The sequence below is a fragment of the Manis javanica genome, chromosome 13 (assembly GCF_040802235.1).
Source record: "Manis javanica isolate MJ-LG chromosome 13, MJ_LKY, whole genome shotgun sequence".
Classification (NCBI taxonomy): domain Eukaryota; kingdom Metazoa; phylum Chordata; class Mammalia; order Pholidota; family Manidae; genus Manis; species Manis javanica.
The window spans coordinates 35,581,346-35,608,737 of NC_133168.1; the positions used below are offsets into that span (position 1 = coordinate 35,581,346).

Below are 27,392 nucleotides of genomic sequence, written 5' to 3' on the forward strand. Positions count from 1 at the left end.
TGAACTATCTTGGACTGGACTAAATTGTTTTGCCTTTTCATGGTGATAGCGGTGGCTGTAGGCAGGTTGCAGGTGTGTCAGCTGGGAGAAGAAAGTCCTTTCCTGCTTGCTGGATGCCGTGCCCTTCTCTGCTGCCTGTAATGGTTACCCGCACTCCTGAAGCAGCCACGGGCTTAGTCCCCTTAGCTGCTGTGGGCGGGGTCTCCATCAGAGCAGCATGGAGCCCTGAGGGGAGTGGCATGCACTCCAGGTGCACTCTTCTGTGCTAGCAGCACCCCTGCCAGGCAGCTGTGTAGCAGCAGTGGCCTTTGGTTCTGGCCTGGGCAGCTGTGCATTGGGGCTGGGATTACGGTCAGCTGCTGGGAGCACACCTGCTCCCTCTGGCTCAGCTACAGGTGTGTGCGTGGCTCTCCCACGTGGGCCTCTACTGGACTCCTATGGCTTCACTGCCGCCTGTATCCAGGCTGTTCAGTTGCGCCGCTGCAGGCAGCCTCTCCTGGTCCTCTCTGGCACTGTTGGCATACGGATCTGCTCCCGGTCCCTTCCAACACCGCCATCCCCGGCACACGCTGCCACTCTCCCACTACTGGGCCAGTGTGCCGGGGTCCATGCCAATTGGAGGAATGACTGGCAGGCTTGTATCTTACCCCCTTTGTGTGATGTTGAGTTCTCCCAGATGTAGATGTATCCTGGCTGTTGTACTGCATCCACTGGTGTATCTTTTAGGAATAGTTGTATTTATTGTATTTTCATAAAGATATATTTTTTGGAGAGGAGATTTCCTCTGAACTACTCATGCTGCCATCTTCCCTTGATCCTCCCCTATGTTTTTTTTCTAAGAGTTTTATGGTTTCATGACTTAGAGTCAGGGCTTTTTTTTTCCTGGTCTTCATGCGTTCACAATAAGGATATAAGATTTTGCTGTTTTATCATAAGACAGGCTCTGAGGCAAACTATGCTTGTCAGAGAGGTGATAGTATGGATTGCAGCATGTTTAATTAAATTGCTCCTCCTTCCTTTACTCAATCTCAATTTAATTAAGAATTAAATTTGAAATTAGTTTGCCTTTTTACTTTTTCTTAGACTTGAGGGTCATGGGAATAACCTTAAACTTAGTCATTTCATTTTCATTTTAACCTTCACAGTTATCTTGCAACTCAAACAAATATTAGTCATTTTAACAATGGGTTAGAAGAATTATTTGGACATTTCATAGGACTTTGGCTCAGGTAAGTTACAAGAATAATACATTTTCTCAGGAATTATTGCTTTCCTGATTTTGGATCTCCCATAAATTTTCTAAGTTTTATCAGGCTCTAAAAGTGCTTTAGCAGAATGCTGTGGCTTAAATATATTTGGGGAAATTATCAGATTCTCTTTATTCACAATATAGTACCTATATCATCTAAGGAAAATTTTAATAATATTGTGTAAAAATGCATTTTATAATTTCCTTTAAATTTTTCCTTAACCATTGTTTACCTATTCATGATGTAAATGGAGCCCAGTAGTAGCCCTTATAAAGCTATTATAAAGATGCTTTAGGAGGTGACTGGAGCTACAGGCAAAGTGATCCCTTCTTCTTACCCACGTCCTCAGAGATGTCAAATAAAAGCTGTGTTTAACAGTATTTACCTCTAAACTATGGCATCAGCAAGAGCTACATTCAAGTACAGGAATCTGTCAAGAGGCAGGCTCTGGTCACATTTTCTTAACATCTGTCTTCCAGCCACAGACTGAAATTCTTCTAGGAGTGAGTTGAGAGGGTCTGATGGGGATAACCCCAAGCCTGTGTCACCTCCTAGAGTTACTTGTCCAGATTCTTCTACCTCTCTGGATGTCTGGACATATAATAGCAGGTAGACTTACTTAATATTAAGTGCCAGGCACTGTTTCAAGCACCTTACATGTGAAATATGTTTATTCTTCACAACAATTCTATAAAGGTAGAGAGTGCAACACACACATACTTTCTTGGTCCCCTGCCCCTACTTTTCCCCCTCTATTGTCTTATCACTTTGATGCACATATTTTATTTATTTATTATGTTGCTGTTTTGTCTTTGCTATAGAATATAAATGTCACAAGGGCAGGAATTCCCATTGGTTTTGATCACTGGTATACCTCTAGAACAGAGGCTGGCACTCAAGAAATATTCATTGGATGTTGAATAAATGAGGTTCATAGAGAGTAAATAATTCACTAATGAAATGAATGATGCTGATGAAACTAGTAAAGAGGCAGAGTTACGAACTGATCACAGGCTGTTTATCTCCAGAACGCACACTCTAAACTGTGTTACACTGTGTAAAATTAGGCAACTGATGGCTTTTAAAGCTATGACTCATAATATTAATTTCACATTAGAGTTATATCTGGCACTTTAAAAAATACAGATGCCTACTAATCCCCACTATGCTCCATTAGATTCCCCTGTAGTGGGTCTGGAGTCACTCACTACATTTTGTCCTAAAATTTCCAAGTGAACTTAATTGGCATCTAAAGTAGAGAATCAATGCTTAAACTTTATCTCAGTAAATCCTTTAATTTTATATATCTTTGAAATTTATTATTAAAGGAGTTCAAACTAGGCTGGAGACAGAAAGGCAAATGGAAGAGAGTAGGACTAGAGCCTGCTTCTGAGTTACATTCATGATCTGGCTTACAGTTGGGTTCATGGTTGAGCTCATGAATGTTTCTATAAAGATTTACCAATTATGGGACTATATCAAGCTGAAAAGCTTCTGTACAGCAAAGGATACCATCAATAGAACAAAAAGACACCCTACAGTATGGGAGAATATATTCATAAATGACAGATCTGATAAAGGGTTTACATCCAAAATATATAAAGAGCTCACACACCTCAACAAACAAAAAGCAAATAATCCAATTAAAAAATGGGCAGAGAAGCTGAACAGACACTTCTCCAAAGAAGAAATTCAGATGGCCAACAGGCACTAATCATCAGAGAAATGCAAATTAAAACCATAATGAGATATCACCTCACACCAGTAAGGATCGCCCCCATCAAAAAGACAAACAACAACAAATGTTGGCAAGGTTGTGGAGAAAGGGAACCCTCCTACACTGCTGGTGGGAATGTAAATTAGTTCAACCATTGTGGAAAGCAGTATGGAGGTTCCTCAAAAAGCTCAAAATAGAAATACCATTTGACCCAAGAATTCCACTCCTAGGAATTTACCTTAAGAATGCAGCAGCCCAGTTTGAAAAAGACAGATGCACCCCTATGTTTATCGCAGCATTATTTACAATAGCCACAAAATGGATGCAACCTAAGTGTCCATCAGTAGATGAATGGATAAAGAAAATGTGGTACATATACACAATGGAATATTATTCAGCTATAAGAAGAAAACAAATCCTACCATTTGCAACAACATGGATGGAGTTAAAGGGTATTATACTCAGTGAAATAAGGCAGGTAGAAAAAGACAAGTATCAAATGATTTAACTCATCTGTGGAGTATAAGAACAAAGAAAAAAACAGAAGGAACAAAACAGCAGTAGACTCACCAAACTCAAGAATGGACTAAAAGTTACCAAAGGGAAAGGGACTGTGGAGAATGCATGGGAAGGGAGTGATAAGGGGGAAGAAAGCGGGGGAAATTACTATTAGCAGACATAATGTTGAGAGGGGGCATGGGGAGGGCTTTACAACACAGAGAAGACAAGTAGTGATTTTATAGCATCTTACTACACTGATGGACAGTGCCTGTAAGGGGTATGTGGGGGGACTTGATGATGGGGGGAGTCTAGTGAACATAATGTTGCTCATGTAATTGTAGATTAATGATACCAAAAAAAATTTACCAATTAATCCTAAATGATACAAACACTGGCCTCTGACTCATAACTAGAGACTTTACAATAGGCTGATAATGAACTAATAATGATCTATATGATTTAAAGTAAATGGCTTAACCATACAGTGCTTTAACCACTTGTCTTAGGTATTAAATATATATTCTCTAATAATAATATTAAATATATAATGGCATATTATATATTATAAAAGATAATAATAGTCTATTATGTATATATTATTATAAATAATATATATTCTATATATTCTATTACATTAAATATACTTTATGTCTTGTCCACAAGGAATTCAATAATCTTGCACCAGCAAAGAAACAGAATTATGACTCTAATATCCCATTAAGAAAAATAACTGTAATGAGGAATGTTCTGATAGAAAATGCTATTATTTTTATTAAAACAGTAATTAATAATTTCAAAATTATTGTTCCCTTTCAGATATCTGTGTCTAACAATAGATGGACATCCCAGCCTCCCCTCCCCCCCGGGATTGGACATTAGGAAATTGCTTCTTTCACAGCTCTTAGTTAATGATCCACACTCTACTAGATAAGTAGTATTTTTAAAAAGTACTTTTCTGGTGAAACATTATCCCTTCAAATCATGAGATAATCTTTGCCACAGCAATGCAATGGAACATGGAGCAGAATGACTGGAAATAATAGCTATCCCAGTAAGATTGTTATTTGCTGATGTGGTAGGTAACTTACTCATCCTAAAACTAATTACAGTAAAGAATGTATTTAACATATACCTGTAAAACTGAACATCCTTTTTTTTTTTAAAGTACTGTGCAGATACCTTAACTCATTCACTCATTTACTTTAAAAAATTATGTGAGTTTATGCTCTAAGAAGCAGATGCCATTTCAGGATTAAATATGCAACAAATTTATTAGGGTAAATGCCAGTAACAGAAAGTAGGGAGGGGAGAATGGAAATACAAAATGTGAATCTCATAATATTCTAGTGTTATTTAGAATCCTCCAGTGCTTTCTCATGGCCATTAGAATGTACAAAGTAAACTGAACATGGCCTGTGAGACTGCATGGTCTGGTGTCTACTCACTTTCACAACCTCAATTTTTTAATTCTTTCCCTTTACCTTTTTCCTCTCCAGACATGTTGGTGAACTTTTAGCTTCTTAGAAAATGTACTTCTGTCTCTTGTTCACAGGACTTTGCATTTGATATTTAGTCCCCACCTTTCCATGTAACTAAATCCTATTCCACTCACATCTCAGTTTAAACGTGACATATAAAAATACTGTATATGAATTCAGCAGTCAGTAGATGTCCCTCCCACTCCTCACCTCCAACTTTCAAAGGGATTTTCTTTATGCTAACACACAGGAGGTACAGTTACCAAAGCCATGTCTGCTGCTGGCCTTTCCTATTAATTCCACCATGACTTTGATGTGACTTTATTTATATCTTATTTAGTCATTTTAGGTGGTCAGATTTTCCTTAGTTTTCAGCCTGACTTCAGAGTACATGCAGTAGCAGGCATGATCAGGAAACCAAGATATTTTGCCTAATTTTGCCTACTCTGCTTTAATAGCTGGGAATGAGTGTAATAGCTGGGAGTTGGTCGTTTGGATTCATGGCAAGGACATGAGTTTGGGTGTCAAATTCAGGTTGTGACTCCAACTCCACCCCAGACAGCTGTTTGAGTTGACCCTTCAGTCTCAGGTCTGCATGGGCCAAAAGGACAGAGGAATCATGGTACACATGGAAGAACATGGTGGGTGCTGGTTGTTTAGGTTTGGAATCTTCACAAGATTGTTGTGAGGATTGAGGATTGCATGCAATGATATATAATATAAAGTACAAAAAGAGCCTGGCTTTGTCAGACACCAATGGTAGACAAATCTGGGTGGCCCTTGAGACCCATTATCACCCCTTTACCCCGCCAATTTTGAAACCCAGTCAACCCGAGTTCCCTCAGGCTGCTAATTGACTATGTCCTTCCATTGCACATATGTTCACTGCCCTCCCCCGCCCCATCCCTGTCAGTGTGTGGAGACTTACAGGGGCCAGGTGTCATCCTTCTGAGAGTTTGTATAGTCCTGACCTAAATCTTGAGTGATGAAGGCACAGGTGGTTGGTTGGGTGCACTCTCCTACTTGTCTGCTTTTAAGTATTCTCTTAATTAATCCCATTTCATATTTGTGCTATGGGTCACTGCCCATGACCCTTTTGCATGACAATTGGAGACCAGTGATAATTGGTAGGAAGCAGCAGAGTTTAACTGGCCCACCAAGGATGGGAAACAACCCTCATACAGGGGTCTAGTCACCTGAGAATCTAGGGCCGGTGTTTGCTAGTCCAAGATCATGTTTGGTGACACCAGAAGAGTCCTTCAAACACCAAAGCTCTCAAATCCTCAAGTCACTGGAAAGAGGTGGATTTTCTACAAAAGAAAACCTGGAAGAGTGTGACTCCTAGTTGTCTGATTTTTGTAAAGTTTCAGATATCGTTTTAGCAGGTCTGGGTAGAGGCCAGGCCTGTTTTTGAAGATGTCCATCACAAGCTGTAATGTGTACTACTGGATAAGGGCTGCGGCAGTAAGTCATCTCCAAAGTCCCATCAACTCTAGTTCAAGAGGCAGGTTTCACTGTAAAAATATGGGTTCTCTCCCTTGTTTTGTTAGAGAAATTATATAAAATAATCTGTTTGTAACCCTACCTTGCCTTCCTCCCCAAATTTCTTGTACCTTTCATAGTTCTTCATAAAATCTGATGCCCTGTGTTGCATCTGGGGTAAATACACAGTCTCCTGCAAAGTTAAGATGTTTATACAGCTTTTGTATGTCACACTGTGATGCTCTGATGCATGTTATGTAATTTTTTTCTGCATTCCACTTAAAGACCACTACTCTGTTTTACAATTTCTCCTTTTTATATGCAAAAGCCATTTTTAATTTGCTGTGTGACCTACAACATGCATTCAGATACTTTCCTGGCCCACCACTACAGTAACCAGGAGACAGCCCGCATCCTGGAGGAGCACACAGAAGATGGAAGGCTGAGAAGTAAGAGCCTACAGAGAAGAAAGGAAAATCTGAGGTAAGGGTTTTCTTCAGCTTATTCTTTGGAAGGAAAACCTTAATGTTTGAAATATCTTAGGGGCTGTTTGTGCCAAGAGTTACGAATCTTTTCCCAATTACTGTGATATTCATGCCAGTTTACCTCAAGAACTTGCTGATAACATTTAAATGATGCCAATGTAACACTGATTACCGGAGCCCTTTCATTCCATGCTGTGGGCACCCTGGGCATCCTTTGGCTGATGCTGAAGAGGCCAAATCCTGACTCACTATAATCATACTCCTTTTCTCTTGCTTGGCCAAGAAAAACTGTTAACATTCTCTTTCCATTTGTCAAATGTAAAGATACTGGGTGTCTCTAAAACTTACTGCTGAGCTACAGAGCATGAATTAGGATAGAAAGAAAAGTAAAATATATCTACATTTAAAAGGGGGAAATAGTGTGTAAGGGCAAGTAAAGCAGACAGATCACTAGAGAGATGAGAGAATAACATATTTTCCTAAATCCATTCCAGTGGAATAGTCCATAAAGATGGAAAGCCCAAATTAAAATATAACCCTAAGTAGACTCTTTAGAATGATTACAGTCAGGCAGTTGGGTTGTCATGATGTTTCACATTTCCTAAATGTAGCCTTGATGCTGATGTTGGGGATCATTTGTGTGTTCTTCAAATATGCAGGCCTTATACATTAGCCTTGGAGCTCCTGGAGAAACGGATGGCTTTCCCCTGATACTAGCGGGTTCTCGAGTAAGGAAAGGAAAGAACAGAGACCAGTCATGGGAAGGTATTTCCATCCTTCTCTAGAACAGATTCTGTTTTATGTTACTTAGTTACCCAGCACATAATGAAGAATGATCTATTATGATTCAAAGACTTTACAGGATTATTTCCTAGTAGAAAATTAAATGTTTCATGAATGTCTCCTTCTTATCTACCACAAGGTGAGCAAATAAATATGGAAGGGAGGGTAGGTTAAAGGACAGGGTTAGAAAAAAGTTTTGAGCTCCCAGATGTGACCTTGGGAGGCTGTATCTTTATCAGAGCTGTCTTTTATGAGGTTGAGGTTCCAGAAAAGATGAAGTTGGAGGAGGATGAATTTTCTTGTCAGAACCTTGGGCAAATGATTTGCTGGAAGAACAATAGCTGGTGTCCAGTGGATAGAAATCACTGGGATTGCAGTTCATTTAGAATTCAGAACTGCAAAGCATTCTCCTAGTACCCATGCCCAAAATGCTCCCAGTAACTATTTCTATGTGTTGCTGATGGGCTCATTATTGGTGTATGTTTCCTACCTTAGTGGCCATTTTACATACTTTTTACAAAATGTCTTACTGTATATTTTATTCGGTTAATATTGAGGGCAGTTGAAATCATTATTTGTGTTACTACAGAAGTTCTGTTCTTACACAAGTAAACTCAGAGACAACTGCTAAACATTAGAACTCTTAATTGGCACGTTTGCTGCTTTCAGTACAAGTTCAGGTTGCCCAACAGCGGCCAGAGCAGCACTTCAAAGCCAGAAGGGCAGCAAGTCATCGCAGTTCAGATTCTTCCCTGCTTCCCTGTGGAGGGGTCAAAACACAAACATCCTCAATTGCTGCAGCAGGAGGGAACAGGCCATCAACAGAATCCAACAGGAAACACTAAAGGGAAATTTCTTCTATTTATTTCGTGACTACTAAGAAGGATGTAGTTTAGTTTTTCCAACCAAACTTGTCAGTAAATCATGGAAAACATGTAACATGTAGCATTTTAATTAAACTCTGATTGTGAAGAGATTTAAAGTCGTTTTTTTTTTCAGTTATTTTACTTACTACAATTTATGCAATACTACATTGTTAAGATACTGGAATTTTACCATATATATATATTTTTTTAACTATGAACCAGAAATGTAACATTTGCTGCAGCTTGTTGAGAGTTTCCATATTATTCACTGAGCCTTTAATTAAATTTCTCAGCTATTTCCTTTCCAGACCCAGGAGGGTGTGCAACATATTAAGCAGAATGATTTCACCTCTCCTCAGGTTGTGATAGGGCGCTGAAAGTGTCAGATAAGGCCAGGAAATACCTCAGATGGTACGTCAGAGGTTTGTTTGCCTTACTAGAATTTGTAATCTTGGCATAGCAGTGGGTTTCCACTCCATTACATCAGAGTATATTACTGCACTGCTAGTGATGGCAGATAAGCAAAAATGAAGCACATTTTAGTGATTTAAACCAGCCTAGTGAAGGAGCAAGAGGGAATGTAATTGTATTTTTAATGAATATTTCCAGAAATAAATCAAAAGTTACTTCATTATTCTTATAACTACTTGGAATCTCTTGATTCCAGAAGACTATTTGGCCTGCTGGTTCAAAGGAAATCAATGTTCCTTTTCAGCTTCTCTCATTATTTTTCTCATCCAGCCAGTGGTGCACCAAGGATGGGATGGTAGGATCAGTCCAACTCTGGTACAGGCAATAAGGAAGTGCTTTGTGTATAGAAAATGTAAAAGGAATAACATAAAATAATAAAATAATAACAAAAGCCAGTCTGCTTTTTATTATCACTGTGCACTGAGAATATAATTCTGACAATGATGTTCCTCCTTTCTGAAAAAATCTTTTGTTGGTCTCAGTTCTAAACAACTGTTGCAATTGAAATTTAATGATATATAAGCTGAAAATTACTATATTTTAAAATTACTTCTCCTGTAATAAACATTATATTCTACATGGAAGTAATTCTAACTCTTCTGTATGTGAACTCAGCTAAAAATGTTTATTTCAAGAATAAACAGCCAAGTTCTGTGTTTTCATTTTCATAATCACTGTCCTATAATTTTTTATTTTGAATCTATATTTAAACACAGGCCTACATAGTGCCACAGGGGTTAGAGATATGAACTGAGCTTAAAGTGAGCTCAAATGATTCACAACCATTACAAACTTTTGAGACTTTTACCAGACATAATACAAATTTATGCTGTATTTTCTGGTGGTGTTTTAGTGAAAATTTTCAGCTGCAGAAACATATGAAAGCTGATAGAACTGATCCCAAAGAACAAAGACATGGCATTATTGAAGTTTCTGGAAATTTACTGTGAAATGGGATTTTTATGAAACTCTGATAAACTTATCTTTATTTTACAGTTGTCCTGTTTGTAGATCTGTTTCTTCATGTGAAAGAACTTTGAAATTAAATTATTTTAAATGTCAAATTAAAATATTTGAAATTAAATAAGAGGTGTCCTTCAACCAACTATGAGTATAGATACATTGACAGATCTGGGTATACTGTTTCTTGGCCCATAAATGTGGGAACATCAATTTGACAAAGCCATTGACAAATTTGCAGAAATGAAGGTTCAAAGCCAAGAAACACAATGGGATTATTCATCACCATGGCAGAGCAATAAATATTTTTCTCCTTTAAAAAAATATTAATGTACTTAAAAAGCATTAAACGTTAACTTTTTTCATTTTATTAATTTTTCCCAGCATTACTATATGTGCAAAATTTAATGAATGAAAATTGTCACTGCATTTCTTTTCTAGAGATAAAATTGTTATTTAATTTCTTCATTATTACTGAAAATACTTTTCTTATATAGAGGAAGAAATGCCAAAAAATGGTCCCTTTCAGATGGCAAGTATACTAGTTATGTCACTGCATTCATCTTTTCATTTTTAACTCAAAACAGACAAAATGCATTCCTTTTTAGTACCACAACTATGTTTTTGAAAATTATGTCAAAAAGCAGTTCATTTTAATAAGGCAAAGTCATAGTAACCAAGAAATAGAAGGAACTATCCTTCAATACAGCTTTCATCCACTATAGATTTGGGTAAAAATTATATTTAGAATAAATGTATGCTTTATGTTTTAACTATTTTTGTGTAAACTTAGAATGATGAAAAAAAACATAGCCTGTGAAATTTGGACATGGGGAAACAAAAATTGTGAATATCTATTAACAACTGAAATATGTTGACTCTCTAACTAAAACCTTCCACTCCAGGTCCAGATAGTTTCATTACTTAACTTTAGCCAATGTTTAAGGAATAAATATATTTATGCCATTTCAGAAAATAGAAAATAGAAAAACAGGAAACACTCTGTAACTTAATTTATGAGGCCCATTATAACCTTGATACCAAAACAAAAACAGGAAATTATGAGGAAAAATTTCTGGGCAAACTGAGTCAATAAATATACCAAAATTCTTAATGTCAGCTAACCAAATAACACATATAAATATTACATCACCAGTAAGTTAGTTGAGTTTGTTGTAATTATGCATTGTTACTTTAAAATTAGAAAATCAATCAGTGGAATTTATTCCACTAGAAGAATAAAGCAAAAAATCATATGATCATCATACTAGAAAAGTGTGAGAAACACAGTCACTGGTCCAAATTCAATAAGTGGATATGGAGACAAAGAGAACAGAAGAGTGAGGCTTTAATAAGTCTTGCAAGATCAGGTGTTTGGTGGGTAGGCACACCTGGGAAGTTTGGTGCCAGTAATTTATTTCCTAGTGCCCAAGTCCCTCCCCTGGTTTCTCATTGGCTGAGTACTGCGGGGTTCACATTCTTTCCCAGATGTCTCCTAAGCCTGTTATATCTATCCTTAACATTTGTCTTAACCTTATTGGTAGGTTTAAAAAAACTCAAATAGGTATGCCAGACCCATATCAATTCCCCCACCCCCACTCAGCCTGAGCAGCTTCCACCACTGGCCCTTTGTTAATACCTTACTGTCAAAATGTTGAAACATCCTAGTGGGAATAAATCACACTTAGGTTTTATACTCTTTCCTAACAAAAGCAGTTGATTAAAGTCAACATTTGTTTATGATTACAATACATCTTTTGGCAACTAAGAAGACAATTTCCTTAACTTAGCAAAGGATATCTACAAAACACCAACAGAAAACACCATAGAAATATTGAAAGCTTGCTTTCTGAGATCAGGAGTAAGAGAAGTGAGAGACTTATCACCACGTCTGGTCTGCCTTATACTGAGAAAGGTCCTAAATCAGCATAGTAAGGACAGAAAAAGAATTTAAAGAAGGAAATAAAACTGCTTATTGTATGGTGTGACTTTGTGTATAAGAAATTCCAAAGATCCTACAGACAGATATTAGAATTAAATGAGTTTAACAAGGCTGCTGAATACAGCCTTATTAAACTCATTTAATTCAAATGTCTATGTATAGGTTTTTAAAATTGCACTTCTATGACAAATAACAACAGAAAATAAAACTGAAAGAAAATTTATAATAATATAAAAATATTTAAAACTTAGGAGTAAGTATAAAAGAAGGTGTGATACATACAAAATCCCTGAGAGACACTGAAAAACAAAAATTAATGAACGCCTATACCACATTTATGTATTGGAAGACAGCATTTAAAAATGTTAATTTTCCGGGGGCGGAGCCAGGATGGCGGCGTGAGTAGAGCAGTGGAAATCTCCTCCCAAAAACACATAGAGCTATGAAAATATAACAAAGAAAAATCTTCCTAAAATAGAGACCACAGGACACAGGATAACATCCAGACCACATCCACACCTGCAAGAACCCAGCGCCTTGCAAAGGGGAGTGCATTTTGGAAGTCTTAAAGGGGCAGGACAGGTCACTTAGACCAGAGGCAGGGAATCTGGGGATCTCTGGGCACTCTAACCCCCTGGGCAGCAGGGAGCACAGAGGCCCCTTACAGAGATAAATAGCCTCCAGGCCGCTCCCCCTCCAACGGGGCTCCACCATTTTGGAGGAACAGCCCCAGCCAGGCCAAGCCCACAGCAACAGCGGAGATAAACCCCAAAGCAACTGGGCAGGAAGCAGAAGCCCTGTCTGCGCACAGCTGCCCAGCACAAGCAACTAGAGGTCGCTATTCTCCCAGGAAAAGGCTACAAACCAACAAGAAGGGAAGCTCTTCCAGCGGTCACTTGTACCAGCTCTGCAAACTATATCTATCACCATGAAAAGGCAAAACTACAGGCAGACAAAGATCACAGAGACAACACCTGAGGAGACAGACCTAACTAGTCCTCCTGAAAAAGAATTCAAAATAAAAATCATGAACATGCTGACAGAGATGCAGAGAAAAATGCAAGAGCAATGGGATGAGATGCAGAGAAAAATGCAAGAGCAGTGGGATGAGATGCAGAGAAAAATGCAAGAGCAGTGGGATGAAGTCCGGAAGGAGATCACAGATGTCAGGAAAGAGATCACAGAAGTGAAACAATCCCTGGAAGGATTTATAAGCAGAATGGATAAGATGCAAGAGGCCATTGAAGGAATAGAAGCCAGAGAACAGGAACGTATAGAAGCTGACATAGAGAGAGATAAAAGGATCTCCAGGAATGAAACAACACTAAGAGAAATATGTGACCAATACAAAAGGAATAACATTCGTATTATAGGGATACCAGAAGAGGAAGAAAGAGGAAAAGGGATAGAAAGTCTCTTTGAAGAAATAATTGCTGAAAACTTCCCCAAACTGGGGGAGGAAATAATTGAACAGACCATGGAATTACACAGAACCCCCAACAGAAAGGATCCAAGGAGGACAACACCAAGACACATAGTAATTAAAATGGCAAGGATCAAGGACAAGGAAAGAGTTTTAAAGGCAGCTAGAGAGAAAAAGGTCACCTATAAAGGAAAACCAATCAGGCTAACATCAGACTTCTCGACAGAAACCCTACAGGCCAGAAGAGAATGGCATGATATACTTAATGCAATGAAACAGAAGGGCCTTGAACTAAGGATACTGTATCCAGCACGACTATCATTTAAATATGATGGTGGGATTAAACAATTCCCAGACAAGCAATAGCTGAGGGAATTTGCTTCCCACAAACCACCTCTACAGAGCATCCTACAGGGACTGATCTAGATGGGAGCACCCCTAAAAAGAGCACAGAACAAAACACACAACATATGAAGAATGGAGGAGGAGGAATAAGAGGGAGAGAAGAAAAGAATCTCCAGACAGTGTATATAACAGCTCAATAAGCGAGCTAAGTTAGGCAGTAAGATACTAAAGAAGCTAACCTTGAACTTTTGGTAACCATGAATCTAAAGCCTGAAATGGCAATAAGTACATATCTCTCAATAGTCACCCTAAATGTAAATGGACTTAATGCACCAATCAAAAGACATAGAGTAATAGAATGGATAAAAAAGCAAGACCCATCTATATGCTGCTTACAAGAAACTCACCTCAAACCCAAAGATAAGCATAGACTAAAAGTCAAGGGATGGAAAAACATATTTCAGGCAAACAACAGTGAGAAGAAAGCAGGGGTTGCAGTACTAATATCAGACAAAATAGACTTCAAAACAAAGAAAGTAACAAGAGATAAAGAAGGCCACTACATAATGATAAAGGGCTAAGTCCAACAAGAGGATATAACCATTCTAAATATATATGCACCCAATACAGGAGCACCAGCATATGTGAAGCAAATACTAACAGAACTAAAGAAGGAAATAGACTGCAATGCATTCATTGTAGGAGACTTCAACACACCACTCACCCCAAAGGATAGATCCACCGGGCAGAAAATAAGTGAAGACACACAGGCACTGAACAACACAGTAGAACAGATGGACCTAATCGACATCTATAGAACTCTACATCCCAAAGCAACAGGACATACATTCTTCTCAAGTGCACATGGAACATTCTCCGGAATAGACCACATACTAGCTCACAAAAAGAGCCTCAGTAAATTCCAAAATATTGAAATTCTACCAACCAATTTTTCAGACCACAAAGGTATGAAAGTAGAAATAAATTCTACAAAGAAAACAAAAAGGCTCACAGACACATGGAGGCTTAACAACATGCTACTAAATAATCAATGGATCAATGAACAAATCAAAATAGAGATCAAGGAATATATAGAAACAAATGACAACAACAACACTAAGCCCCAACTTCTGTGGGATGCAGAGAAAGCAGTCTTAAGAGGAAAGTATATAGCAATCCAGGCACACTTGAAGAAGGAGGAACAATCCCAAATGAATAGTCTAACATCACAATTATCGAAACTGGAAAAAGAAGAACAAATGAGGCCCAAAGTCAGCAGAAAGAGGGACATAATAAAGATCAGAGAAGAAATAAACAAAATTGAGAAGAATAAAACAATAGCAAAAATCAACGAAACCAAGAGCTGGTTCTTTGAGAAAATAAACAAAATAGATACAACTTATTAAGAGAAAAAGAGAGTCAACACAAATCAACATAATCAGAAATGAGAATGGAAAAATCACGACAGACTCCACAGAAATACAAAGAATTATTAAAGACTACTATGAAAACCTATATGCCAACAAGCTGGAAAACCTAGAATAAATGGACAACTTCCTAGAAAAATACAACCTCCCAAGACTGACCAAGGAAGAAACACAAAAGTTAAACAAACCAATTACAAGCAAAGAAATTGAAACAGTAATCAAAAAACTACCCAAGAACAAAACCCCGGGGCCGGACGGATTTACCTCGGAATTTTATCAGACACACAGAGAAGACATAATACCCATTCTCCTTAAAGTGTTCCACAAAATAGAAGAAGAGGGAATACTCCCAAACTCATTCTATGAGGCCAACATCACCCTAATACCAAAACCAGGCAAAGACCCCACCAAAAAAGAAAATTACAGACCAATATCCCTGATGAATGTAGATGCAAAAATACTTAATAAAATATTAGCAAATAGAATTCAACAGTGTATCAAAAGGATCATACACCATGACGAAGTGGGGTTCATCCCAGGGATGCAAGGATGGTACAACATTCGAAAATCCATCAACATCATCCACCACATCAACAAAAAGAAAGACAAAAACCACATGATCATCTCCATAGGTGCTGAAAAAGCATTTGACAAAATTCAACATCCATTCATGAGAAAAACTCTCAGCAAAATGGGAATAGAGGGCAAGTACCTCAACATAATAAAGGCCATATATGATAAACCCACAGCCAGCATTATACTGAACAGCGAGAAGCTGAAAGCATTTTCTCTGAGATCGGGAACCCGACAGGGATGCCCACTCTCCCCACTGTTATTTAACATAGTACTGGAGGTCCTAGCCACGGCAATCAGACAAAACAAAGAAATACAAGGAATCCAGATTGGTAAAGAAGAAGTTAAACTGTCACTATTTGCAGATGATATGATTCTGTACATAAAAAACCCTAAAGACTCCACTTCAAAACTACTAGAACTGATATCGGCATACAGCAAAGTTGCAGGATACAAAATTAAAACACACAAAATCTGTAGCTTTCCTATACAAAAACAACGAATCAATAGAAAGAGAAATCAGGAAAACAATTCCATTCACCATTGCATCAAAAAGAATAAAATACCTAGGAATAAACCTAACCAAAGAAGTGAAAGACTTATACTCTGAAAACTACAAGTCACTCTTAAGAGAAATTAAAGGGGACACTAATAAAGGGAAACTCATCCCATGCTCATGGCTAGGAAGAATTAATATCGTCAAAATGGCCATCCTGCCCAAAGCAATATACAGATTTGATGCAATCCCTCTCAAATTACCAGCAACATTCTTCAATGAATTGGAACAAATAATTCAAAAATTCATATGGAAACACCAAAGACCCCGAATAGCCAAAGCAATCCTGAAAAAGAAGAATAAAGTAGGGGGGATCTCACTCCCCAACTTCAAGCTCTACTACAAAGCCATAGTAATCAAGACAATTTGGTACTGGCACAAGAACAGAGCCACAGACCAGTGGAACAGATTAGAGACCCCAGAAATTAACCCAAACATATATGGTCAATTAATATTTGATAAAGGAGCCATGGACATACAATGGCAAAATGACAGTCTCTTCAACAGATGGTGCTGGCAAAACTGGACAGCTACATGTAGGAGAATGAAACTGGACCATTGTCTAACCCCATATACAAAGGTAAACTCAAAATGGATCAAAGACCTGAATGTAAGTCATGAAACCATTAAACTCTTGGAAAAAAACATAGGCAAAAACCTCTTAGACATAAACATGAGTGACCTCTTCTTGAACATATCTCCCCGGGCAAGGAAAACAACAGCAAAAATGAGCAAGTGGTACTACATTAAGCTGAAAAGCTTCTGTACAGCGAAAGACACCATCAATAGAACAAAAAGGAACCCTACAGTATGGGAGAATATATTTGAAAATGACAGATCCGATAAAGGCTTGACGAACAGAATATATAAAGAGCTCACACGCCTCAACAAACAAAAAACAAATAACCCAATTAAAAAATGGGCAGAGGAACTGAACAGACAGTTCTCCAAAAAAGAAATACAGATGGCCAAGAGACACATTAAAAGATGCTCCACATCGGTAATTATCAGAGAAATGCAAATTAAAACTACAATGAGGTATCACCTCACACCAGTAAGGATAGCTGCCATCCAAAAGACAAACAACAACAAATGTTGGCGAGGCTGTGGAGAAAGGGGAACCCTCCTACACTGCTGGTGGGAATGTAAATTAGTTCAACCATTGTGGAAAGCAGTATGGAGGTGCATCAAAATGCTCAAAACAGACCTACCATTTGACCCAGGAATTCTACTCCTAGGAATTTACCCTAAGAACGCAGCAATCAAGTTTGAGAAAGACAGATGCACTCCTATGTTTTTCGCAGCACTATTTACAATAGCCAAGAATTGGAAGCAACCTAAATGTCCATCGGTAGATGAATGGATAAAGAAGATGTAGTACATATACACAATGGAATACTACTCAGCCATAAGAAGTGGAAAAATCCAACCATTTGCAGCAACATGGATGGAGCTGGAGAGTATTATGCTCAGCGAAATAAGCCAAGCGGAGAAAGAGAAATACCAAATGATTTCACTCATCTGAGGAGTATAGGAACAAAGGAAAAACTGAAGGAACAAAACAGCAGTGGAATTACAGAACCCAAAAATGGATTAACAGGTACCAAAGGGAAAGGAACTGGGGAGGATGGGTGGGCAGGGAGGGATAAGGGGGTGGAAGAAGAAGGGGGGTATTAAGATTAGCATGCATGGGGGGGAGGGAGAAAGGGGAGGGTGGGCTGCACAACACAGAGAGGACAAGTAGTGACTCTACAACATTTTGCTAAGCTGATGGACAGTAACCGTAATGTGGTTGTTAGGGGGGACCTGATATAGGGGAGAGCATAGTAAACATAGTATTCTTCATGTAAGTGTAGATTAAAAATTAAAAAAAAAAAAGAAAGAAAGAAAGAAAAGGGGGATTACTCCTTAATAGGATAAAACTATTGGTAAATCAAAGATCAACGCATGCTTTAAATATCCTTAATGTTGATCACTTAAAGGGTGTCAGATGATCAGCTATGGAGGTACTCTTTTCTGATAATATTCGTTTCTCTTAATTAAAAAAAAAAAAAAAGCAGTTACTGTGTGCTGACCTCCAATGAGTTCTGCACAGTGGTGTAGAGGGCATGTCAAAGTGTGGGCAAAGGGTCTGTTTGTTTCTACGCAGAAGATCAAGGCCTAGCTTGGATACCCAGAAAATGAACTAAGATACGATATGAGGAGGAGCTTCTGGCATCAGCACTCTCTGGAGGACTTGTGCCAGGGGATGATCATCAAAAATCCTCCACAGGGATCCGGACGATGCTGCGGTTGTGGCTGCATCCAGCCCACCGTCTCCTGGACTTGCCATAAGAATGAGGAGGGAGATGTCTAGGCTGGCATGTGCATACAGTGAGACAACGAATTTGACCGGATCTGTACTGTTGGAACTCAACCAGGAGTTGGGAGGGGTGCAAGTTGTAGCACTCCAAAATATCATGACTATAGACTATCTATGGTTAAAAGAACATATGGGATGTGAACAGATCCCAGAAATGGGCTGCTTTAATTTGTCTGATGGTTCAAGTACAGTTGGACAATATCCATCATATCATAGATTAATTTTCACAAATGCCTAGGGTGCCTAAATGGTTTTCTTGGCTTCACTGGAGATGGATGGTAATTATAGATTTGCTTCGTTTATGTCACCGTATTCCTGTTATGTTAATATGTGTGTGCAAATTAGTTAGTAGTTTAAAACCTATACATACTTAAGGTACTCTACAAGAAGATATGTCAAAGAAATAATCAATCCTCCCAAGTTTCCTTCATATGCTACATCTATAGCTTTTCTTCTTCCTTCCTAATTACAACCCTTAAATAGAATTTGTGCCTCATATCGAATTTACCGAGTATCATAATTCCTCCAGGTGGTAAAGATAGCTCGAGACAAGTGCTGGGCATAGAAGCCACAGGGCATAAATCTGCAAAGAAGTAAAAAGCTAACCTTTGCAAACAATATGGCTTCTCTCTCACTTACCAACTTTACATTTCCCTGTATGGCCCCGGAAGATGACTGGTTAGCCAGAGACGGGTAAGATTCCTCAAGGGAGGAACAACCTAAGATAGGCACAGTCGCAGGGGGGCTATCAGGTGAGAATTTGGGGATCAACAGAGGTGAGGCTCAGAACCTCACCCCCCCCTGCTTTGAGAGAAATCTTCTGCATCCGTGAATGTCTTGCTGCCCTTGTCTAGCCTGGATTAATACTTAGTCCATAGGCACACACCTGATCATCTGATCATCTACATTTGCCTTCTTACAGCACTAAACTATGTTTTCTACCTTTATCTTGCATCTACCTACCACTTCAGCATTTTATTAAAAATAAAAATAATAATAATAATTGGAGAAATGTGGGATCAACATATAAATCAAGTACAAAAATCAAACGAATATTCATATTTGACCTGATTATAGGTCATATTGCATGATCAAAACCGAAAGTTTCTGTGATGACTGCCCTTGTACTGTTCACCATGTAAGAATTTATTCACTATGTAAGAATTCGTTCACCATGTAAGAACTTGTTCGTTATGCTTCAGAAGATTGGGGACTGACGAGAATTAGGCTTGAGATGGATTAATGATTGTACATTGAGCGTTGACCCCCCTATACTGAATTTTATTGTTGTTAACAACCATTTGATCAATAAATATGAGAGATGCCCTCTCAAAAAAAAAAAATGTTAATTTTCCTGAAACTGGGTTTTAGACTCAATAAAATTCTGATTAAAATCCTAGAAAGTTCATATGTGTGCTTATGTGTATATATGTATTTGTATGTGTATATGTATATGAGAAACAAAGAAAGAGAAAAATGAACTTGAAAATATTCTAAAAAGTATATATGAAAACTCAGAGGACCAAGCATCAGCAAGACACTCTTAAATAGGAGGAAAAAAGTAGCAGGATTTGCTCTACTAGATATTAATACTTTTTGTATGTCAATAATAAGATAGTGTAGTACTGGGGTAAGAACAGATAAAAAGATAAATTCAACAAATCAGAGTCCAGAAGGAGACAACACCTTTGAAATAATTCATCTATGTATTAAACAGGGCACAAAAAGTAAAAACAAAAGGAAAAGATTGATCATTGAATTATGCTAAAATTAAGAACCTACATTTATCAAGAGACATCTTTAATTACCTGTAGTCAAGCTACAGAGTAGAAGAACATATTACATATGCAAGTCTTGTATCCAGCTTATATATAAAAAACATCTACAAATCAATGTATAAAACAACCGATTGAAAAATAATAAGCATTTTACAAAAAAAGGATACCCCAATTGCTAACATATAAAAGAAAATGTCTTTAATTTCTGTAATAATCAAGGAAATGCAAATTAAATTAAATGCAAATCAAAACCACAGTCTAATACCACTAGATTTCCTCCAGAATAGCTAACACTAGAAATACTAACAATCTCAAGTATGGGTGAGTAATTGGACCAACAGGAATTCTCATTCACTGTTAGCTATAAAGAAAGAGTGGAATTAACATGTTTCATGTCAATTCATGGATTGAACCAGCAAGCACTGACCAATGCCTGTCTCAGCTGCCCTTCAGGGTGGGTACTGTGTCTTTCCAGTTTACAAATAAGGAAAGCCAGGCTCAGGAAAGTCAAACATCTTTAATAAATCCATAAATCTGCTTAGTCAAACAACCTGCCTCTAAACCAGGTCTTTTCAACTCTTAACTCTTTTATTATTATCTTTTCACCATATCTATAAAAGCATCCTTTTAAAGTGCTATCCTCTCTTTTTAAAAAAGAAATATAAAAATTTCTCTTTTAACAATTTAAAAAATATCACTCTAATTACATTTGATGCCTTTTGCTCCTTACCCACAGGTAAGACTGCAGTTTAGAAAATACTGTGATCTGTGAGAGAAATTCAATTCTTTGCTATGTTGGTCTACATGCTAGCTGGTTTATTTTAATGGATTATATTTTACTTAGTGAACATTATTGTACTACCCTGTTTACACATATATCTCTCACTATTAAATTCTATTTTTGAAGGCAATTTCTTATTGCTATGTCTTTATTATTTACAGCATATGACACAAATGTCTGCTGAATGAATGGATGAATGTTAATCCTCAACAGCTTGACTCAGAGTGTGCAAGCTCCCATTTTAACCTTTTTAAAGAAAGCTTGAAAACACTCTGCTAATTTCCAGTGGAATTAAAGCCAAATTATGTTCTGAAAGGTAAGAATTCAACTTCATTTTTGCATTTGAAGTGATTCACAAACAATTCCACTTCTTGTTGCTCTCTTAATTCATATATTACCCAGTTCACAAACTATATCCAGTGAGTAAGGCTCTCTTTGCTGATGGTATTGTTTCTGTCTCCTCTTCTTTGTCAGAATTATGTTAGCATATGAACATCTCTTCTATACATTTGTATTCAGATATCAACTCATTTGGAATCCAGGAAGAATTTAATTTGGGCTATACTTAATAATAAAAAACTGTTTTATAGAGGGAGATCTAAAAATATGTACCTTGAAGTGTATTAACAGAAAATAAATTTCTGTTGAAAAGATTCATAATGACCTAAATAGAATTCAAACATTTGAATAAAATAATGATATACAAGTCTACAAGAATTCAAACATTTGAATAAGAGAATGATATACAAGTCTGCAAGATGCTAAAAATGTGATAGAGATAATTTTAGCCAAAGTCATGCTCATCTGAATGTAATAGTTGTAATTTCTAAAAGTTGTGTTAAAAATAAACATTTTAAAACTAATGCTATAATGTTACCTACATGAGTGACATGTGATCTGCTGTATTTGCTTGCATTTTTAAAAGAATTCTACTAATATAATTACATTGTACTCAAAATATCTATGCAGTTTAGGCTAAGAGTATAGTCTTTGTTGCAAAAAATACTAATGACTATGTGATACATATATCAATATGTATGGCTATAATGAAAATAGCTAATGATAGTGATAAACTGGAAATGTCCAGTTTACATTATACCTTTTTTAAAGCAATAACCCTATGAACTATATATACTATCATAACCCCTACTTCATAGATAAGGAAACTGAGGCATAGACAACAAATACTTGCTCAATCACACAGCTGATAAGTGGTAGAGCTGGTATGTGAATCTAAATACTTTAATTCCAGAGCTTCTCTTCCTCACTGCCATGCTAAATACCTAATATATGTGAAGAAAACATATAAAGTTGCTTTGAGAGGGACTTATTTTTACTTAAGTTTTGCCATAGTATCATTATTCATCATTTAAAATTAGGAATGCTTTAATTACAGAATATGGATGAATTGAAAAGCATTGGCATTACAGATTACAGAGTCTTGAGGTCAAATATTTAGAAAAAAATGTTTTGATGAGGTCTGAGATTTCAGACATATCACATAGTAAATGAGTTTTACATACTTTTTAGTGACTATTAGTGAGCAGAAATGGCCTGTGTGATTTCATTTTTTTAGAAATGAATCTGAGGACATTGAATGTAAATTAAGTCTGCTCTGATTTCTGTAGACTTTCTACTCCTGCATTTACTAACACCTTTGGAGGTTTGAAGGATCATCACAAAACGTGGTTTAGTGTCCTGATTAACCTTACATGTTTTGCTCTATTTATCTTCAATTAATATCATCCTTTCATAGTGAACTTTTAAAATTTGGATCCTATGAATTCCGAATTCATTATAATTCATGGATTGAATCAAAGCTTACCTTTGACATAAGTACCGGGTGAGTGGAGAGCCTAGCTAAACATTGACCCACACCCAACCAGCAGCAGCAGAGTTTTTGATACCTAATTTGCAAAAGTCCTTGTAGCTTATCCCATTCAGAAAGCTGTAGAGTGATGGAAAGCTTTTTCCACTTTCCAGCAAAGTACTGTACAAGCAGCAGCATGTTTATAAAAACAAGCAGCTTCTTGCCAGTTATTCAAGATTCTCCAGCTTCTTGTTGTCAAGGGTCTATGGACCTCTGAGGGCTTGCCTGGACATCCTTGTGCATGTCTGTCTGGACCTACAAGTACCTCAATGGTTACAAATAACAAAACCAAGTATTCCAGAAAGGTTTGCTCTGATCTTCATTGTGTTCGGCTCACATGCCCTGTGCTAGAATCTCTGTTCATCTCTATTACCAGTAACTTGGTCCTGTTCAGTAGATAGTTTGTCTTCATGTCTGTAACTGGCTAAAAAAGTCCAGAGTGGGATCTCCTTCATCCCAACTCTGTCCATTTGTTCACCATATTCCATGGCCATGTGTCCTGGACTTTTCTTCTCCCATAGCTGATGTGGCCACTCTCTGCTTCCAAGATCTAACATAATGTTAAATCTTAGAACATTTACAAGTTGTCAGGGAACATGTTCCCACCCACAAATAATAATCTTTTTTTTTCCCATTTTTCACTTTTCTTTCTTTTTTAAAGTCATGGTTTATTTCAGATAAATTGAAAAAAAATTCTAACTTTTTTTCACAATTGCAATTTGGGGTTAGTAAAGGGAAGTGGTGAATACAGTTTAGAAAGCAGTATTCTGCTCAGATTTTATTTTTTGAGCAATGGGAAACTCATTTTGTTGTTTTAACATGTTGTTTAACAGCAAAATGATCAGAGCTATGCTTTAGAAATATTAGTCTATTATATTTTTGATGGAATAATGAAAGAAGAGAACAAGGTCATGAAAGCCTCTTATTATCAGTCTGGGTGATAAAGTGATGAAATCCTAAACTAAGGAAGTAGCAGTGGAAATGAGTAGAAAGGAGAAAATTATCAGTAGAATTATCAGGACTTAGCAACTGAGTAAAGTGGAGGGGAGAAGGAATGCAAAACATAACTGAGCTTTCAGGTTGTCTGTTGCCCACTCTAAGTGCTAATGCTGTTATATAAATGTGGAATAATTTCCATTCTGCAGTTAGGGAGCTAGTGAAATATACAGGAAGAGGCATTTAGCCAGGCAATGGAAATACTGAAGCCATGTTATAGGATTTGAAAGTCACTTTACTAATAGTCTATAAAAAAAATGTATGAAATTTCTGTAAGAGTGTATAGTAAAGAAAGATGAGTTGCATGGTATTTTAAAATATACTCACTGAGAAAAGAAAGATTGAAAAAGAAAAGTACACAAGGGAGGAACATTCATGAAGGCGTGAGGGTACCCGTGACAGTACACAGTCCTAGAAGGCCAAGGAGGAGAGTTTCAGGAAGAAGGTTTATCTGCTTGGGGTTTGTTGAGTTGTTGTGCCTCTTGGATACACAGATTACTGTTTTTATATACAAATTTGGTAAGTTTTCAGTCATTATTTTTTCCATTTTTCTGTCCCCTTCTCATTGTTCTCTCTTTGTGGAGCTCCCATTACATGGATATTGGTGCATTTAATGTTGTTCTATAGGTCTCGGTTCTTCAGCTTAGATAATTTCTACTGATCTGTCTTTAAGTTCACTGATTCTCCCGCCATCTCGAATCTGCTGTTGAGTCCTTTTAGTGAATTTTTCATTGCAGTTTTCAAATCCAGAACATGCATTTGGTTCTTTTTCTTTTCTAATTTATATCACCCTTCTGAGAATTTCTCTTTGTTGATTCATTGCTGTCATGCTTTTCTTTAGTTAGGTTTAATTTCGTTCTTTAAACTAAATAGCTCTCTTTAAAATGAGTGCTTTGTACTTTTTGTCTGCAAATGTCTCCAACTTTTAGGACAACCAGAGACTATTTCTATTGACAGCATTATTTCTTGAATGTGGGTCACACATTCTTGTTTCTTTGCACATCTCATAATTATTTTGTTACAACTGGACATATTAGACAATATATTGCAGTAAGTCTGGATTCTGATTTTTTTCCTACTTCTGAAGGTTATTGTTGCTGCTAATTTTTGTTCACTTGTTTAGTAACTTGCCTAGGTTAAATTTGTGAAAATTTTCTCCCCTGACATTAGTATGTATGGATATCACTGATCAGTTTAAAATCATATATAAATGTACTTATATGTATATGTATATATAGATACACATATACATATTTACATGCTATATATATCTTATTATATATGTACATCTGTTTTTAATGAGCACTTTTATATATATTTATATATGTATATTTGTATATCAGTATATATATGCATGTGTATGTATATATGTAGTATATTTACACACACACACACACACACACACACACACACACAGCTGTTTTTATTTCAAGCCTGTTTCCTGAGGGTTTCCCTGTGTACATATGGCTTAGTGATTGGACAGAGGTTTGTGTGCAACACCTTAAGCCAGCAAGGCTTCTGTCCTCTGTTATATACTTTTGGTCAATCTCTATATGTGTAGGGTAGTTCACTCAAAGGTCAGGCTGTTTTCAAGTCTACTCCAGCTCTAGATTTTACTTTCTCCTGGGCCCTTTCTTATATACTTTGTGCATGTACACAACTCCAGGATTCGCCCGGAATGGGTGACTAGCTTTGACCTCAACCTCAGACTAGTAGAGCCATTGTCTCTCTCTGTCCACCTACCTAAGAGATTATTATTTCTGCTAAAAATGCTACTGGGAGTGGTTGTCTTACACCACTCCAGACTGAGTGAGTTCACACTTACCATGACAGAGTGCCAGTCCTCATGGCCTGCCCTTTTCCTATAAAATCTCTGTCCTTATGGAGTGGGGAGCAGGCAGGGAAGCAGCTCCAGGCCAGAATGCCACAGACTCTCATTATTCTTATTCAAAGTTCAGCAATTTTCAAGCCTAAACACTTCTCAGATTGGTGTATGCCTTTGGTCATACAACGTTTTCAGAATGTTGAAATGATTGTTTTTGTCAATCTTATCGAGCTTTATAGTTGCAATTTGGAGAGAACATTTGTCAGTCTCCTCACATAGTCATAACCAGAAGCTCTCACTTATTTATTGTCTTAAAAAATGAATTACATATTAATTATGTTTCATGTTTACATCCATAAAAGTTTTTAAAAGAATACCTCAATATACTTTTCCCTTTTACAATGTTTAGGAATCTGAGCTTGTAATTTTACCAGATCCAAGTTTCATTTTCAAATTTTTTATCAAAGTTTTTCTCTATTGCAAAGTGAACTGTATGTCATAAAGGGGTAGGATAATAAAAAAAATTGAAAAGTGATTTCCTATGCCTTCATAAAAACTGTTAAGTGGATATGGTTGAGGAATAGTATGAAGGTCAGTGTAGCATCAATCTACATTATTCTAGGACATACTTCCTTACAGAGTGGAAACATCTTATTATTTAACTTCTGTGTCAACAAGCTTCTTTTAAAGAAGCATAATTACAATCAGAGCTCATTCTTCAGAGAAAGGAACTTGCATATCTCCATTTCATATCACAAAAACTTATTCCAGAGATCCCTTCATAAGCCAATCTGAAAATCACATTTAGAAAATCACATTTCAGCACATTGAAAAATACATATAGGTCTTGAACTTCTATCCAAATTTTCTCAGGGAAAAGTATTAAACAGGACTTGATCATTATTAGCCAAATAATCATATAACAATACACTGACATAATTGCCTACTGTTTGAGAGAGCAAAGAACACAGTCACACATTGTGTTGTACTCAGTTGATGATTCTGATATTTAAGAGTGTTTCTTAAACAGCAAGTAATGGCTTTCTAAATATCAGTCAAGTTCTTGCTATTATATGGTATTCTCAAAGGGGAATTGTGTTCCATGCATGTATTTTCACTAAACGTGTACACTACATGTAAACATACTATCTGCCTCTAAGTAAGGAAAATAGCTTGGGTGTTTTCCATGACTTTGGACATGAACATTTCATTGTATAATGATTTTCCTGGCATATCTTCCTTTCAGAAAGAAAGTCCTGAAAGTCCTGCTTCATGAAGAATTCTAGTCTCTCTTCTGTATTTTATTAATTTACGGAGAACTTAACAGTCTTAGAAAAAAAATTGTTCATTTGTTAAAAGGCATTCAAATTGGCTAATGTTACTGATACTTTGGAGGTTGTTTTTTCTTAGTGTTTAGTAGACCATTTGTTGTGATTAAGCATGATTTTGATTCTTTGTCTACTTTCCTCTTTTCTCACAAATAGGACACACCATCAGTAACTTTCCTGTAACCGAGATATG

The 27,392-nt window shown here is 37.0% G+C and overlaps 1 long non-coding RNA gene across 1 annotated transcript in view; it reads right to left on the reverse strand.

The window, feature by feature from the left end:
- Positions 1-4,775: 4,775 nt before the first annotated feature.
- Positions 4,776-27,392, reverse strand: part of LOC118972306 (uncharacterized) — a 56,314-nt gene continuing 33,697 nt past the window's right edge. Inside the window, exon 3 of the long non-coding RNA XR_005061211.2 lies at positions 4,776-8,456. This is a non-coding gene — a long non-coding RNA (uncharacterized lncRNA). The remainder of the gene's footprint in view (positions 8,457-27,392) is intronic.